This window comes from Salvia splendens, unplaced genomic scaffold (assembly GCF_004379255.2).
Source record: "Salvia splendens isolate huo1 unplaced genomic scaffold, SspV2 ctg82, whole genome shotgun sequence".
Lineage (NCBI taxonomy): Eukaryota > Viridiplantae > Streptophyta > Magnoliopsida > Lamiales > Lamiaceae > Salvia > Salvia splendens.
This window is the reverse complement of record NW_024599498.1, coordinates 8114-26069: the sequence shown is the minus strand read 5'-3', so window position 1 is coordinate 26069 and position 17956 is coordinate 8114. Positions and strand designations below refer to the sequence as shown.

At 39.4% G+C, this 17956-nt stretch overlaps 1 pseudogene; it reads left to right on the top strand.

Moving 5' to 3' along the window:
• Window positions 1-514: 514 nt before the first annotated feature.
• LOC121791467 lies at window positions 515-3387 on the top strand (annotated as a pseudogene).
• Window positions 3388-17956: the final 14569 nt, after the last annotated feature.

Below are 17956 nucleotides of genomic sequence, written 5' to 3'. Positions count from 1 at the left end.
CGGCATGGGCAGTGGCGAGAGGAATGGTCTATTGAACTGGCGATGGACGTAGTCAGTGTAGGTGTATGACATGATGGCGGAAATACAGAGGATGAGCTCTCAATGAAAGCACCAGATGATACGAGGGTACTCGTATCGGTTCCGGCAGCGCGAAGTCGCCGGAGAAGGGTTAGGTTCGTTCGCGGGATCCTCCCGTCGAGCAGCCTAGGGCATGTCAATTAGGGTTTGACAAGATGACCTTGCGGAAAATAAAGTACAATAAAATATAAAGTAACGATAAATGATAAACTGAATTGATATTTCTTGAATGAATAATATGAAGGTCTCCTACACATATTTATAATATGTGGGGATACAATAATATCCTACCAAAATCTAGTAAATCAAATATAATAATATCCTAAGCAAAAGATATGGAGAATCAATAACTAATTTTGGAAAATATAAGATAAATCAATGCTAAATGAATAATAAGATATGGAGATAATTTAAGAATATGCTTGTATCAGTAGTCATGTGCAAAATAAGTGAATCTCGAGAACTCGAGCTTCCCGAATTCAATGACGGCGGTGGAAATGGAGATGGCGATGGCGGCGAGATCAAATTTGAGGAAATCGGCAATGAAGCAACGACGACTAGAGAATCCAGAAATTCATCGTTTTGCTGTTTCTTTCATATAGTGCCTTTGAATGAGGTAATTTTCTTTTTGAATTTATGTTGCATGAAATAACAACACATTTTCTAATTCATTTAAAATTTCACCATTGCATTGATATTTTGTTTCTCAATGTGTGACTAGAGTGTCAACGAGTGAGAAGTTTGTCGTTCAATTTCTCATTCATGGTCCTCTTCTTTTTTATTTTTATTTCTCCATCATGGATTACATCGAAAGTCGTTTTCCTCTTCTTTTTTTTCGTTTCGATTCCATCTCATAGTTCGTTTTATCTCTATTCGCTATCAAATTCCATTCATGTCATATACATGACATGTACTGATGAAATGAAATGCAAAAGTGTAAAGACAATACTCAATTATATTTATGGTATTTCTTGTTCTGATTTTTGAATTTAAATATATAGATTAAATAAACGATTATAAAATAACATTTAAAAAATAAATCAGTCTACCCTTTTAAGGCACACACATACATATATTTATATATGTGTCCCATGATCCCATCTTAAAATTTGAGCGGGACAGAAAGTTATGGGTCTAATAATGGCGTCTTTGTGTAATTAAACTAAATCAAATCTTGTTGGTGTTAACGTGAATGAGTTAATTGCTCCTGTCCATGTGTGTATCTGCAGACAAACTATGCAGTTGACATATATTTATACACAACTTTATCTCTAAGAATATTTTACTCTATTTTCAAAGCTCAGTTAATTACTATCTATTATAGTCCATAATTTTCACTTTTGTATATTATATATACAAATATTTTGTAAGAGCAACTCCCTTGATTTGCACCAAAATGTCGTAATTTAGACTTGATATAAATTAAATTATATCAAATCATTCAATCTGAATTCTCCACCTACAGGAATATTCCTAGAACAATCCTAATTAGTATATTTTTAATTACCAATTTTGTTTGGTCACTTCTTAAATTTATAGTATCTATTTAGTTACTGATATTGTTATTCTTGTGAGCTTATTCTGTATATATAAATTAACTTTGGACATGCATGCGCCTAATTCCAAACAGTCCTATGCATATACTATAAAACAATAATTATAGGAAGATTAGATAGAATGCAGTTTCAATAGTGTGTGTATATATAAAATGCTAAACCATAATATTTTACTTTCGAACAAGACAACGAAAAAGGTACTACTACAAAATTGGAGGCAGAAAAACCTAATGAATTGATAAGCTGGAGAATGATCATCAATTAGCGTAGTTAATTGTGTTCATGTGGTATATTCGCATTGGACTTTTAGGCACGTGATGGTAATTAGCAACTCACATGCCCATGATGATGACATGGCACTTTCCCAAACACACCTTTTCAATTTTGTAAAGTGTGTTCGTTCTGAGTGGATCATTCATAGCATGGTATCAGAGTGGATTCAAGTTAGTGATAATTTCTTTGTAATGTAGAAGTCTGATAATCATTCCGGCCCACATATTGTGCTGGTGTATTGAAACCCTTCTTTTCCGGCGTCGATAAATTGGTAATCCTGAAATTCTAATTGTAGGTGATTGAAGAGCTATTCTCGTTGGGTAGGATCGCATGCCCTGTGGCCCTAACAACCCTTCTATACTTTTCTAAGACCATAATCTCGATGCTCTTCCTCGGCCACATGGAGAAGACAGAGCTGGCCGGGGGGTCCCTGGCGGTGGGCTTTGCCAACACCACTGGCTTCTCAGTGATGAAGGGCCTGTGCATCGGCATGGACCCCATTTGTTGCCAGGCCTTTGGGGCCCGATGCTGGCTAGTCCTCACCTAAACCTACCTTAAAACAGTGGTCCATCTTCTAATAGCCACCATCCCCATGGCCCTCCTCTGGTTCAACGTGGACACCGTCTTCCAGCGCCTTGGCCAAGACCGCGCCATCACAAAGATCGCCAAGAATTACCTGATCTTCCCGAGCTCCTCATCCACGCGAACCTCATTCCACTCAGAACTTTCCTCAGGACTCAGGGCTTGAACTCCCCCATCACTCTCATTGCCACCTGTGTTGACGGGGCTGATGGATGTGGGGAATGCGCCGCAGACAGCGGCGTGCGGGGTGCTGACGGGGTCGGCGAGGCCGAAGGTGGGGGTGTGGATAAATGATAGGGTTTACGTATCAAAGTAGTTACTTGAGTGAAAGAGACGTGAAGAGACGTGAATTTTGAGAGAGATGAGAGAAATCGGTTTCTCCAAGAGGGAGAACCGTAGGGAGAGAGTGATAAATATTACTTTAATTCATTCTTCTTGATAATAATAATAATAATAAAAGACTCCACACATATTTATAATATATGTGGTACAAAAAGATCTTTTATAAACTAGAAAAGCAAATCAAATCCTAACCACTATGGAAAGTAAATAAAATCATAACAACTAAATAATACTAAAACGTAAATAAACTAAATAAATATACAGAGAGAATATCTGCTCCCTTCCGGAATATCATGTCCCTATCAATAAACGTAGCGGCGTTTTACCTGGTCGGGCTGCCGTGCTCGGCCGTGCTGGCGTTCGAGATGAAGAAGGGGTTTCGAGGGCTGTGGATGGGGCTGGTGGCGGCGCAGGGGGCGTGTATGGCGCTCATGCTTTACAATGTGGTTTGATGGACTGGAAGCATGAGACGAAGAGGGCGGAGGAGCTCACTATGGCCGCGGTGGAGGATTCCGCCGGGGCTAATTTAGTTGACGGAGGAGGAGGAGGTGCGTGACATCAAATTTTCACACTGAGTGTAAATGTTTTGGACATACTTTTATTTCAGGAATTTTATTTTTATTTTTATTTTTGCTGGGAAAGGTATTGGGAGGAAAGATAAATAGGACAATTAAGAAACTTAGTTCATAAGTTGAAATGCTTCATTTATTTTTATTTGATTATTCATAATTGCTTTAAGCTAGCTAGTGTTTAATTTTATTTATTTCAGCTTTTATTTCTTTATATTATATTTTCAAATTAGAAAAATGAAGTCAAGTAAAAAAAAACAGCTTGAGTTTTATAAAGTGAAAGTGTTTTAACTTTTAATTTTTATAAAGTGAAACTGTTTTAACTTTTAATTCATATCACTGGCATGGAAATCCACTTGATTATAGTTTATGGAAAATGTCTGTGCAAACGTAATTGATACTCCAAATCCATTCCTTGTCGATAGAGATAATTTTTTTCTATCACGAAAATTAAAATAGTGTGTTAAGTGGATGGTGAATAAAATAAGAGAGAAGAAAAAGGATAAAGTAAAAAAGATAATTATTTTTTGGCAAAATTACTCAAAATAAAAAAAACAACTCAATTAATATAAAACGGAGAGAGTAATTGGAATTTACTAAAAATGATGGGACTACTTGAAAATTGTTAAATGAATCTTCTTTCATATTGGAAGATTTTGAATTGCCGATTATTTTAATGCAGTAATACGTTCAATGCAAAAGTTTAATAAATAGATTCACATTCACGTTAATTATATAGTCCCTCCATCCGCAAATAGAAGGCTGGTTCATTATTAATATAAACAGTAAAGAGACCTTACATTCTACTAATCCACTCCACTCACATATCATTTAAAACTAATATATATAAATGAGACCTTCCATCCACTTTTCTTAACATTTCTTAAACCTCGTGCCGAAATGAAATGAGACTCCTATTTGCAGACGGAGGGAGTATCTCTGACTTGACGATATTTGATAATTATATGTCTAAATTTTTAATGCAGGTACAAAGTTCTAAGAGCGTCCACTATAGGGGAGCCGCGGCTCCCTGTAACGAGCGCCATGAAATTCCGCGGCGGGGGGGTGCCCAGGAGAGAGCCATGCCGGCGGCTCGGCCGCGGCTCCCCTAATTTCGATTTTTTTAATATTTTTGATTTTTTTAATAAATACCTCATTCCACTCTTTTTTATCTCACACACATTTTACCCCGTTCTCTTCAATTTTTATACAACTTTCGAAAAATGCAAGGAGGAGATGATAATTACCCCGACTATGGAGATTCGGGATACAGGAGCTTTCCACCTCTCCAACACTGGAGATCGAGTCCCACCCCCCCTCCATCCCAGATGTGGAGTCCGCCATCGCCGGCGCTGTGGCAACAAACACCCCAAAACTGGGGTCAGTCCCCCGCTCATCAGCAGAGGTATGTGGGTCGTCCCCAATCGGGGTTGGGCGACTACCGACCCAACAAGGACGCGATAAACTTATCGTGTTCTGATATCCCGTCTCAATTCCAATCCTCCCAATTCCGTTCCAGTCAATTTCCTCTGATAGATTCACATGGGAAGAATTGATGGGGACACCAGAGACCCCGACGTCCAGACGTGTGGAAACGGGCAGAGAAGGCGTGGGGGGGGGAGGCAAAGCCACGGTGGAGGTGGGAGACGAGGCGGCCGACCCGCGCGAGGCATCGGCGGCGATGGAGAGCAGCAAGGCGGCCGCGGTGGCGGGGACCGCAGCGGAGGCGGAGATGGCGATGGCAGTAGTGGTCGACGGGGGATTCTCTACACAGAGGCGGAGTCCGTTGCTATTGCTAGGGCCTGGGACGCGGTCACGACGGATGCCATAGTTGGCACGGATCAGGCCGACGTATGCTTCTGGAAGCACGTTCTAGCGGTGTACAATGAATTCAAACCGTCGGGTAGCGCCGACCGTACACACGACCAGGTCCGCAAAAAGTTTGGCACGATCACTACAACCCTCAAGAGGTTCATTGGCATATACGAGAACCAAATGCGCACTGCTGAGAGCGGCCGCAACCAAGCCGACATAAAAGCGTTGTCGATGCAATTGTTCAATACTGAAGGCTTCGCCATGTGCGGCTAATGGGAAGAATTCCTCATTCTGCAGGACTCCCCGAAATTCAGAGCCGTATGCGAGGAAGAGATTGCTCCTGGTGCGAAGCGTACAAGACTCGGCAGGGCCGACAACTATAGCAGTAGTAGCGGCTCACGTCCCTTCGACCTCAACGATGATATTTTGGAGGAGCCCTCCTCCTCACTCTCCTGGCGCCCACATCCACAGGGGAAGCAGTCCTCAATCTGAGACGCTAGATCCGCCTCCTAAAACTCTACTGCGGGCGCGTTTGCATCCCGCCCCGGACCGGCCCAAGTGGCGTTGAACAACACCCTGGAGGTGCAGATGATGAAGCAACATCAAGATACTTTGTCCTTCTATAAGAAGTCGGCCGACCCGCCCACTTAGCGGATGTACTACGACCTCATACTGAGGCTGAGGTCGGGGTTGGGGTGGGAGGAAGCGGCGGCGGCGGCGGGAGCGGTGTTTTTTTAGTGTTTTCTAAAAAAATTTGTTGTATAATTTTACCCCTTTCTATAATACAATGAAGATTTGGTTTTAATTTTTATTTTTATAAATTATGCATTTTTATAATTCTTATAGTCCGATAATTTTTATTGTAGTTAAATTAAAATACCGCAAACAAATAAAAAAATATAATATTTGGTGGCTTGGGCTTGTCCACTATAGTGTGAACAAGTATTTTTGGTGGCCCGGCCAAGTTTTATGGCTTGGCCCAGGGCCACGGGCTTTACTATTGTGGACACTCTAAGATCGTCCAATATAGGGGAGCCGCGGATCGTGGCTCGGCCACGGCTCCCTATAACGAGAGCCACCAAAATCCGCGCCGGGGGGGGGGGGGGGGGGAGGTGCCCAAGAGAGAGTCGCGGCTCCTCTCTTTTTCGAATATTTTTATTTTTATTTTTTATTTTCTTAATTCTATAAATCTACCCATTTTCCCCATTTTTTTACCCCATTCCAATCTTCACTCTTTTCAATTTATCTCAATTCTACTTTGAAAAAATGAGTTCCGACGATGAGTTTCAACAATTGGTCGATAGGGAGTTCGATGAACTAGTTGAAGTGGTGCAACATGAAGCTGACGAGGAGGAGGCGACGGCGGCGGTCCTTCGGCCGTTCCATCATCGGCGGACAGTCAGCCGTGACCATGTCGGAGCTGACCAGCGGTTGACGGAAGACTACTTTGGCGATAACCCCCGTTATTCGCCAGAGATTTTCCGTCGCTGATTCAGAATGTCGCAACGGCTCTTCATCCATATAGCGACGACATTGGCGCACCGGTACATGTGCTTCACACTGCGACGTGATGCTAGCGGTCGACCCTGATTTTCGACATATCAGAAGTGTACCGCTGCAATTAGGCAGCTTGCCTATGCCGGTCCCGCTGATATGTTCGACGAATACCTACAGATGGGTGAAACAACTTCCCTAAGGACGCTGAGACAGTTTTGTAATAGCATCCAGGATATCTTCGGTCGGGAGTATCTACGGAAGCCAAATGCCGATGAATGCCAGAGATTCATAGATATGCACGGGATGGTGCACCATTTTCTGAGGATTTTGGGCAGTATCGATTGCATGCACGAGGACTGGAGGAACTGCCGGGTTGATTGGAAGGGGCAGTTCACATCTGGATTCAAAGGGAGACACCCTACGATGATACTGGAAGCCGTTGCTGACTACCGTTTGTGAATCTGGCATGCGTATTTTAGTGTCGTAGGGTCGAATAACGACATCAACGTTCTACAGTCGTCTCATCTTTTGCAATGACGAGTACCTGGGTGGGGGTCCGGCGGTCAGATTCGTGGCCAACGGCACGCAGTACAACATGGCATACTATTTGTCCGATGGGATATACCCTCGTTGGCCTGTGTTTGTCAAGACGATCTGGCAACCGGTTGGGCCGAAGCAATCCTATTTCGCGGCAAAACAAGAAGGTGCTAGGAAGGATGTTGAGCGAGCTTTTGGTGTCCTCCAATCGCGATGGGTCATTCTACGGTGCTAGGTACGAGTTTGGCACGAAAATGATGTCGCTTCCATCATGTATGCATGTATCATATTGCACAATATGATAATAGATGACGAAGGATTTGCTGCAGAGCGCTGGGCACCGGAAGAGGGTGCTAGTACGAGTCTCGATATTGCCACCGCCCCACTGCAGATGGGTGTACCGCGTAGTGATACATACTTGATCCAACGATTCACCGATATGCGGAGGGAAACATCACATACGACACTGCAGACTGATTTGGTTGAAGAGGTCTGGAATCGTAGGAGAGGGGGCAGAGCGTGATATGCGTTTGCGGTGTAGTTTGTATGATGTCGAAAATTTTCGTTGTATAATTTTACCCCTTTCTATAATACAATGAAGATTTGGTTTTATTTTTTGTTTTTATTAAATTATGCATTTCTTTATAATTATTATAGTCCGATAATTTTATTATAGTTAAATTAAAATACCTAAAAAAATGAAAAAAATCAATATTTGGTGGCTTGGGCTTGTCCACTATAGCGTGAACAAGTATTTTTGGTGGCCCGGCCAAGTTTTATGGCTTGACCCAGGGCTACAGGCTCTACTATTGTGGACACCCTAACAATTTTCACAATGAAAAAGACGGAAAACAAAACCTATTTTCTACGTGTGCAAAAAACTTTCTATGGCATATCCATTAAGTGGTTTTTAGTCCAATAGATAGTACTCTCCCGTCTCATCATATGTGACGCATTTCTTTCGGGCACCGATTTTAAGGTAATCGTATTTAATGGTTAAATGAAGATATAATAAAGTAAGAGTGAAAAAAATTAGACAGAAAAATTAGGAGAGATGATATAAAGTAAGAGAGAGATATAATGTTTCATTTTTGCTATTAAAGGAAATGTGTCACTTATAGTAGTGAGACGACCCAAAAAAAATACGTCACACTTATAGTGGGACGGAGGGAGTAGTTTCGTAAAACTTTTTATGGCATACACATTAAGTGGTTTTTCATCGATTAATTAGTAGTTTCGTCAAAATTAACGGTCAAACCTGTTCTGGTATTTAATTAGTCAGTTGATTATCATTCTAATTAACTATTTTAACCTAATTAAATTTATAATATTTAATTATTCTTTTCATTTATCTTACTTTACATTTTCTTTATTTTTTTCAAAATGACTGCAGAAAATAACTGTATCAAATAACATGGGACGGAGGAATTAGTATTTTTAGCGGCCGAAAATCACGCCTCACCTACAACTGAAAGTCGAGCAAGCCGTGGAAATGGGGGCGTAGAGCTGGTGCCACTGCAATATGTTGAGGAGGTTGCATCCTTTTCTTAATTCAATTTGAATTAAGTTTAATACTCCCTCCGTCACACAAGAATATGCATTTGCTTTTTTTGTTAACTCTTTTCTCTCTATTGAGGTGTGACTCATTCTTCACTAATAATACTTTAATTACTTTTTCTCTCTACCTCTCTCTTACTTTTGCTAATTTTGCATTAAAATCCGTGTCAAACCTAAAGGTCATATTCTTTGGGGATGAAGAGAGTATTTGTGTTTTTGTAGACTCGTCATAAATTAATTCTTCGACAAGCTACGATGGGGTCCAAGCGTGTTTCATTAGGTGTTTTGTATTTGGAGATCGTTATTCCTGCAAATTGCAATCACATTAGCAGAATGCGATGAGTATTTCATGCAACGACCTGATTATGCTGGTTAAATACAAATACGAGATCACATGTGATTTTTTATTTCTAAATCTATAAAAAAACATTGAGAACACTGAAAGATTAATGGGCTAAACTAATTAATAAGAAAATAATTCTATTGGGTTTGGTCCAATGTTACAATTATTCTATTATATATATGCTTTATTGTAGAGAACATAACACACAGAAAACCTAATTCTCTAAGAGAGAAAAGCGGTGCTACGTTCACAAGAGATTTCCTAGCTTTCTCTATAGAACGATTGTACCGAGGAATTGTTTCTGCATCGGATCAGAATACACGTGGACCTCGATAGTAGTGGATTCAACTTGCAAGACACAATTGTAGAAGAAAACACAACAAGTAAGATTTAGTTCCGTTGTGTATTACGTGCTCAACTTACAATATAATTATGAATCTAGATCTGTTATTCTTGTCTGCAATTTCCGTTGTGCTCATTAGATGAATACAAGAATTTCTAACAGTGGTATCAGAGCCCGGGGCTTCATTCATAATTAATTTTGTTTCCTAATTAATTTATGGATGATTTTGGAAATCAAAATTTTGAAACAAATTTCAAAATCCCTTTTCAACAAATAATTTTCTGTATCAAATGAAGCAAGATTTTAATTTTAAATGCTTACGAACAGCAAACACATAAATATGAATGACAATTAAATGCCCATTATTGAATCATGAATATAACGATTGAGACAAAGTATCGTGTGACGGTGATCGGGGGTGAAATTGTTTTACTCGTCATAAACCTCGTTCAAATAAATACATACGAATAAAATTAAACTCTCTCCGGAAAACTCACCGGAAAACCGAAATAAGAAGCAACCGTAGTCTTGGACAGCGGCAGTTTGCTTTCCGGGCAGCCACGGCAGCGAGCGAGGGCTGGACAGCAGCAACGCTGCAGTCGCAGCAGCTCCTTCTCACCGTGCTCCAGCAGGCAGCAGCTCCGGCGGTAGGCAACGAACAGCAGCTGCGTCGTCCTCAGGCGGCGGCGGAGGAGCTGTCCTCGTCGGACAGCAGCTGTGTTGTCGCCGGGCAGCAGCTGCACAGCCACTGGACATCAGCGGCGATCAGCTCCAGATTTTGGCAGCTGCGACGTCGTCTTCAATCTGCACCGCGTCTGACAGCCGTGCTTACCGCCGGCTTAGGGACAGCGGCAGCCCTGACTTCGGTTGGGGCAGTAGCCACGGTGTTCTAGGAAACGCGGGCAGACGTCTACTGCAGTGGGAGCGAGCCGGCGGCTGTGCAAACGAGAGCTGTGGCGGCGGCGTGAAGGCAGCGCCATGGAGGGGCGACTGTTGTTTTCCCAGAACCCTAGCGGCTTTGAAGATCCGGGTCGAATCCGAATCGTGGTTTTGGTCACTGTAAATCACATTATTAATTTAGAATTAATAATATTAATCAAGCCAATAAATTATTTACTATCATTATTTTGAATAATAGTAAATGTGTTTTAATATTATTTTAGAATTAATATTAAATATCTGTTTATATTAGTTTGGAATTGATATAGATTAGATGATAAATTTATTAATTGGATTAATGGATTAATGAGTTAGAATTTATTAATATTATTATTTTTGGAATAATAAATAATATATGTACTTGATAATGATTTGGAGTTATTACTTGATTTACAAATTTATTAATTTAGAATTAATATAGATTGAATTAATTTCGTTAATTAGATTAACAAATTGGGACATAGTTATCATCTGGAAATGATAATATATACTCCACAACACAATATTAATTTAGAATTGATATTAGATATGTATAATTATATTAATTTAGAATTAATATAATTAAATCCCCATTTAATTAGAGAATAAAATTTGATTTTATTCATTGAGCATTATTTGATATCATATGTGATAAGCATGTTATTTGATTTATGCTTGTTTTATTTAACTATAGTAGTTAGAGACCGTGTTATATTATGTCTGGGTAGGCAGCGCATAGTATGTGTAGTCCGTGTTATACTATATCTGGGTAGGCGGCGCCCAGTAATTGTTTAAGATTTTAATATTTGATATTAAATTGACAATTAGTATCACAAAATTATTCCCCACAAAATATAAGTTTTGTTTTGAAACAAACGCGACGTCCATCACAATTGTTTGCTACTCCTAGCCTTTTTGACCACGAGTTTTGCGCCCTAGCGTTTACTTTAAATCCACAAGGTTAAGGCACATTCATAGATGCATAGTTGGCATCGTGTGATGGGGTTGACTTGCTTAAATTATTTTGAGTAGCCCTCGCAACCAAATGAATTATGGATGCATATTAATTAGATTAATGAACTAAGAATTGTAAAATTGTTGTTACAATTGGCTTGGAGGCCTACCTGGTGATATTATTGTAGTCATCAGCCCCCGCTGAGGCTACAACTATATAGAATCGGATCTTGGACCACTAAAATTTATATTTGATATAAATTCACATTTTATGTTTGGGGACATAATATATGTTAAAATTAGTGGGAGCTAATCAATACAATAAACCCTTGTTTGATTAGTGATGCGAATGTGATATTTTATATGCTTTTCTAATTTGCTTTTCGTTTTATTTTCTGTTCAGATAATATGTCAAACTTATCTTATGAGTGTATGATGGAAACAAACAAATTGACTATGTCAAATTTCACGGAGTGGCAGAGAGGCTGCCCAAAACTCAAGGCACAAGGTGCAATGAGTAGGAGCTCAGCTAGGTTTGTCATTGAGATAAATATGTCTATGAATAACTCACAATCCTGGTACTGGATACCGCTTGTGGTTCACACATTTGTAATAATGTGCAAGGTTTAATTGACAGCAGGAAAGTGAGGTCTGAGGAAGTAGACCTACGTGTTGGAAATGGAGCAAAAGTTGCTGCCGAACGCATGGGAACTTATAGATTAGATCTTCCCTCAGGACATAGACTAGATTTACATAATTGTTATTTTGTTCCAGTTATTTCAAAGAATATTATTTCCATTCCGATGTTGGACATCGAAGGTTTTTCCTTCCATTTTGCAAACAGCAGATGCTCGTTTTCTAATAATGGATTGTTTTATGGAAATGCCTCTTTAGAAAATGGATTATATATATGCTTGAATGCAAACGGAATATACTCAATGTGCAAAATAAAAGACTTAACCTATGTAATACGGATAATGCTACTTATCTTTGGCATTGTAGACTTGGTCATATCAATGAGAAAAAGATAGCGAGATTGAGAAAGTTAGACTATCTAAATTCATTTGATTTTGAATCATATGGTGCTTGTGAATTACGTCTCAAAGGAAAGATGACTAATAAGCCACTTTCTGGGAAAGGGGTGCGTGCTAATGCTGTGCTAGAGTTGATCCACACAGATGTGTGCGGACCGTTTCCAACTCAAGCAAAAGGTGGTTATTCGTACTTCATTACTTTCACTGATGATTTGACAAGATATGGATATGTGTATCTTATGAAACACAAATTCGAGGCCTTTGAGAAATTTAAAGAGTTTAAGTGCGAAGTTGAGAAACAACTTGGGAAAAGTATCAAAACTCTTCGATCAGATTGAGGAGGGGAATACTTGAGCCGAGAATTTCTTGATTACTTGAAATCACATGGAATTCAGTCAGACTAGACACCTCCTGGTATACCACAAATGAATGGAGTATCTGAAAGGAGAAATCGAACATTATTAGATATGGTTCGATCCATGATGAGTTTAGCTAGCCTTCCTTTATTTCTCTGGGGTCATGCTTTATTGACTGTTATTTACATTCTGAATAGAGTTCCATCTAAATCTGTTGAGAAAACACCATATGAGTTATGGTATGGCAAAAAGCCTTGTCTTAACTATATGCGGAGGGGTTGTCCAGCTTTTGTTAAGAAACAAATGACTGATAAGTTGGAATCTAAAAGTGAGAAGTGTTACTTTGTGGGATATCCTAAACAAACTAGAGGATATGAAATGTACTGCCCTGGAGATCACAAGATGATAATCTCTAGGAATGTGAAGTTTCTTGAAGACAATTATGTCTTAAAGGAACAAAGTCACAACATTGTAGATCTTGAAGAAATTCAAGAACCACAAGATAACATTGAGAATGAGGTATTGTCAAATGGTTTAAACAATAACTCAGTGGGAGTTTTTGATGATCTATTAGGAGGGGAAATTACTATTAGAGGAGACCTTAGAGGGACTCTCGAAGAACCTCCTCAAGACAATGAGATGCATCAAAGACAAGATGATACAATAGTTGCATCACCTCTACCTCAAGAAGATCATAGTGATATTGCTTAACCTACTCACATTCAGAATGAACAGCCCGAGCCAGAGCAAAACCAACTCAATAGGCCTAGAAGGATTCGTCGTGCACCTGAGAGACTGAATCTAATGGTTGAGAACCAAGATGATGAAGTTGATTTAGATGATGATGAGCCTAAGACCTATACCGAGGCGGTGTCAGACACCGATCGAGAGAAGTGGCTTGAAGCCTTGATATCTGAAATGGACTCGATGTACTTTAACTTAGTCTGGGAACTAGTTGACTTGCCAGATGGGGTTTATCCCATAGGTTTCAAATGGATCTTCAAAAAGAAGAGAGATGCAGATGGCAAAGTACATACCTACAAGGCTAGGTTATTGGCAAAGGGTTATAGTCAGCGCGAAGGCATTGACTATGATGAAACCTTTTCGCCAGTTGCTAAGATCAAGTCCATTAGGATATTACTTGCAATTGCTGCATACTACAATTTTGACATTTGGCAAATGGATGTCAAAACCGCATTTCTCAATGAAGAATTAAAAGGTGATGTCTATATGACACAGCCTGAAGGTTTTGTATCAAAATAAAGGCCGAATGCAGTGTGCAAGCTAAAGAAGTTCATCTATGGACTTAAGCAAGCTTCGAGGAGTTGGAATATTTGTTTTGACAGAACAATCAAATCGTTTGGTTTTGTTAGAAGCAAAGAGGATCCATGTATTTATAGTAAATGCGAAAATGGAAACGTCGTATACCTTATCATATATGTTGATGACATCTTCATTATGGGAAGAGATCATTCCATGATGCAATCCGTGATAGAATGATTGTCTAGTTCCTTTATGATGAAGGATCTGGGTGATGCTTCCTACATCCTTGGAATCAAGGATCTGGGTGATGCTTCCTACATCCTTGGAATCAAGATCTATCAAGATAGACCGAATAGGATGTTAGGATTATCACAATCCATTTACATAGACAAGTTGCTAAGGCGCTTCTCAATGGAGAATTCTAAGAAAGGTTTTCTTCCTATGGGACATGGCATTGTATTGTCAAAGAAAGACTGTCCTTCTAATGACAAAGAAAGAGACAACATGAAAAACGATCCCGTATGCTTCGGCTATAGAATCTATTATGTATGCCATGATCTCTACTAGGCCAGATGTGGCCTATGCGCTTAACATGACAGACAGATTTCAGCAAAATCCCGGTGAGGAACATTGGAAGACTGTTAAGACTATTCTTAAGTATCTTAGAAGGACTAAAGAATATTTCTTAATCTATGGTGGACAACCAGAGTTATCAGTTACTGGGTACATTGATGCTAGTTTCCAAACAGACCATGACTACTATAAGTCTCAGTCTGGATATGTTTTTGTCCTCAATGTTGGAGCAGTGAGTTGGAATAGTTCCAAACAAGTTACAACTGCCGATTCCACCACCGAAGTTGAGTATATTGCTGCATCCGAAGCTGCCAAAGAGCTGTTGCTTTGTTAGAGTTCGTTAAAGAACTGGGTGTCATTCCGAGTGTCAATAGTGCAATACCTTTGTATTGTGACAATACTGGTGCTGTTGCGCAAGCAAAAGAACCCAAAGCTACGAACAGAAACAAACATGTTCCCAGAGGATATCATCTAATTAGAGAAATAATTGAAAGAGGCGACATAAAATTAGAAAGAGTACCCACTGATGATAATTTGGCTGATCCTTTCACCAAACCGTTATGTATAGCAAAACACAACAAGCACTTTGAGAGCTTATGTGTTAAGCATGTTGGTAGATGACTTTGAATAAGTGTGAGTTACAGTTTTATATGTCTTAGAAACATTTTGTGTTGAGATAATATTACTTGATTACATTATATGAAAATTTTATTTCTTATGGGTTTTGTGCACTTATTGGAATAATTGTTTAAAATGTTTGTATTTATTCTAAATATTTGTTCCCATGAATTATGACTGTCGTTAATGGTGTGAGACATTAATGATATAGTATAATTCTAAAATAGCCCTAACCAATGATCATCAAGAATGAGATATTGATGATATGTTATAGGTTAGCATAGGGTTTGCATCACATTCTTCGAGAATGTAGTTGTTCTCACAACTATGATATATTAGATACTTGTGATGGACACATGGTATACTTTGGAGAGTATTGGTATACCCTACTATTAAACTGTTTTGTTAAGTGTCTACAGTTTATTAGTACATGAAGTATGTGATAGTCCTTGGATCTGAGGTCATTACACATTTTGTTTGTTGAGTGGTGTGCTTTGACCTTGTACAACGCTTTGCCTCCCTTGGAGGATTAAGACACGGACTTGTGTTGGGTACATCATAAGATAAACGGAAATGGTAGTTGAGCCAAGAATGAGATTCATTTCTCGATTAGAATTTCGAGAGAACACTCAAATTCTCTATATTACTTGACCATTAAGTCATTGGCCAATGCAAAGATATATTCAATTAAAGTAATTGAATATGATCGAATGGGTCATTTAATAAAGATGAAATAAAGTGATTGAGCTATTTGGATGACACATGACAAATCTTAGGCTCAATCGGGTGGTTCGTGAATGAAAGGATATTACTATAAACTTTGTGTAAAAGCTTGTTTACCGAATTCACGTAAACGTCCTTCATATATCGAGCTACGCCGCCAACGCAGTGTAGGAGTTTTGTGCAGACTTCAATTAGATCATCGTCGATAATGAGGGCCTAAAGGGTCATACTATATGTGCATTTTGATCCGCTCAAGGGTACAATTGTCACGACCGCACTTCCTAAGGATAGAAAGCACGGTGGATCACTACTAATGGGGGAATTAAGAAGCGGGGAAGAAGGGGTAACAATCAAGGAAGTACCACATATAGATCAAAAGACAAAATTTCATTATCAACTCAAAGTCTAAATTACAGAGCAACATAGTGCGAAAAGAAATAGCTTGACGAATTAACGAAAAACATAGAAGTTCGTAAAACTTAGAGTAGCGGAAGCAATTGAGAGTTTGACTACTACTATGTATGAGGACACAGTAGTAACCGGAACATTTATTGATTAAAATCTTGGCTCATTGCTCAACATCCTTCACCTCCAGTCCTCGCTCAACCTGCACATAGGGAAAACATATGCAGGGGCTGAGTACTTGATGCACCCAGTGAACTCATGCCCGAAATACATTTATCGTTTAAGTTATGTCGAGCCATCATTGAGTGAAACTCGGGTTTTACTTTAAAAGGCCGAGAAACACTAAAATCATTCCTTAAAATAGTATCCGTGTGGACAATCGTCATCCTCCATCATGTACCATATCTGAACCATCATGTGAAACGAGAATGTGACTACAAACTCGATCACTGGACCGACCGACCTAAGAGACGGCTCACGATCCCCATCAGTGCACTAGCCTAAGTAGGGCTGAGACCCTAGTTAGACCCGAATTCGTTAACCATCAAAGTCTAGTAGAACAATATTCTAGTAGATAATCAGATAGACAATTCAAAAATATAAAATACGGCATGACATATTATTTTAAATAACCCTTATTTCACCATAAACATATCATTTCAAATAAAAGAGTTTAAGCAATAAAGCCCACCTCAAAAGCTTAGATTTTTCCTTAGTAGCTTCTCGTTCCGACCTTAGCGTGCGTGCGAACTACCTTTTCGGAAAAAAACATAAGTTCACATCAAAACTCGGTAACGAAGGTATTTAGAATGCATGCACTCTAATTAAAATCTTTTAATTCTTTTTCTCGGTTTTCGTGCATTTTTGATTATTCGGCGGCCGCCCAAGGCGTCGCTTGCGACGTCGGTCGGCCGCTTACGCTCATTCCTTCCTCCGTTGGCTCCTCGTATTTTCCATGACGTCGAAATAAAATCCCCAAACCATTTAAGCGCATAATTAACTTATCGCAATTATTTCTCTTCGAAATTATATTATTTCGGTCTTGGAATAAATTATTCATAACTTGAATTGTTCCAGGAATTAATTAAAACTTTCCGCGATTAAATTAAATTTCTTTTCTTTACGATTAAGTTACCGGCCCACAACTCAATTATTTTCTTCACCTCCTACTTCCAATTTGGCCCACAAAAAAAGTAGAGGCCCAAAACATTTTTTTTCTTTTTTTTAGAACAAGAGCCCCATTCTTTTATCTCGCTCTCTCTCGGCTCGGACCCCCCTTTTTCTTCTTCCCCTCGCCGCTCCTCCTTGTTTCGCCTGAAATGGCTACGGCTTCCACCGCCGCGGGTTTCCGCTTCAGAACGCAACTCTCCTCCTTCCACCCCGCGTCTGTCACGACCGCCCCCCTAGGGTTAATAAAAGCGGGTGATCGCGACTTAAAGGGGTTTAAATGAACGGGCTTAGAAGGCTAGGGTTTCGATAAAAGTCTGCCCAAAATTTAAGTCTAATAATTAAACGACCGAAGATATCTATATTAAAATAAATGAAAAGACCAAAGGTTTGACATTAATAAAAAGGGGTAACGAGTTCTCAACATTTAATCAAAAAGATCCATAGTTAAGT